This window comes from Zeus faber (assembly GCF_960531495.2).
Source record: "Zeus faber genome assembly, chromosome: 14".
NCBI lineage: Eukaryota > Metazoa > Chordata > Actinopteri > Zeiformes > Zeidae > Zeus > Zeus faber.
In genome coordinates this window covers 32,096,994-32,098,008 of record NC_137200.1, presented here as the reverse complement: position 1 = coordinate 32,098,008, position 1,015 = coordinate 32,096,994, and the positions used below count along the sequence as shown (strand labels likewise).

The window sequence follows — 1,015 nt, the reverse complement described above, 5'->3', positions numbered from 1 at the left end:
GACCCCCACGCCCACCCACGGCCAGCACAAGGGGGGAGGCCCGCCCCACCGCAGCCGACCAGTGCAAAATGCCCATACACGAAGCAGCGAGTGCACGGCGCGGGGCATATACCTTGTTTTATATGGCCAATGTGGAAAAGAAAAATACAGTAAAATCTACAACGTTCCTGTTTTCACAAATAGAACATTACTTTTACAAATCAGAAACTGTGTTAGTAATGCAATATTATAATATAGTCCAGGTTTCACAGCTGTAAGTACAGATCGAGACGTGGTTTTGATGTTTTTGTCTCTCACCGCTCCAACCCAGGCCATCCGACGCCTCTTTGTTGTGTCCTTTACCTGCTGTTTGTCGCCCTTTTTCCAGGTGCTTGTCGTGTTCAAAATTTCCAAATCCGGAATGATGCGATGAAACTGGAACTTTGAGCTACGGAGAGTTTATTGGACGGTTTGAGAATCTACAAAAAACAACAACTTTATAGGTCGACGTAGTGAGTCCTAAGCTGCGTGTCTCATCTAGCAGACATTTCACCAGGAGAGTGCTTAAAACTTCTTTTCCTCATGCCTTTGTTACAAACGACACCCCCCCTTTGCGGGGCGGTCCCTCCTTTGCTGTTTCCCATCCTCCGAGGGTCTCGTTTCAGACTCCCCGCTGTGTGCGCGCCAGATTAACCGTTTCAGTGCCGGTTTCTAACTAGTTGCGTAGTTACACCCAGTGTCTTTATACATGTTTTAATTCTGGCTCTGGCTGATCAATGAAACTGTATTCCATAAGTACCCACAATATGAATGATAGTAATGTACATAAATACATTCATGTAATGTATACTGTAGTACACACACATGTAATTTTGCTATCGAGGATTAGTTCAATCTGTAACGTTATAGTTATAGTTATAGTAGTATAGTTATATATTGTTATATATAGTTATGTTATAGTTATAGTGTGTGTGTGTGTATATATTATTTATTTTTTCTCTCACAGTGGGAAACCCAAAATACCTTGCCTCGTGGT

At 42.8% G+C, this 1,015-nt stretch overlaps 1 protein-coding gene across 1 annotated transcript in view; it reads right to left on the bottom strand.

Annotated features, from left to right (window-relative positions):
* LOC307240356 (uncharacterized protein) overlaps positions 1 to 451 on the bottom strand; it is a 21,605-nt gene extending 21,154 nt beyond the window's left edge. The window contains exon 1 of the mRNA XM_080014116.1: positions 343 to 451. The gene's annotated coding sequence lies outside the window, so the exon portion shown is untranslated. The remainder of the gene's footprint in view (positions 1 to 342) is intronic.
* Positions 452 to 1,015: the final 564 nt, after the last annotated feature.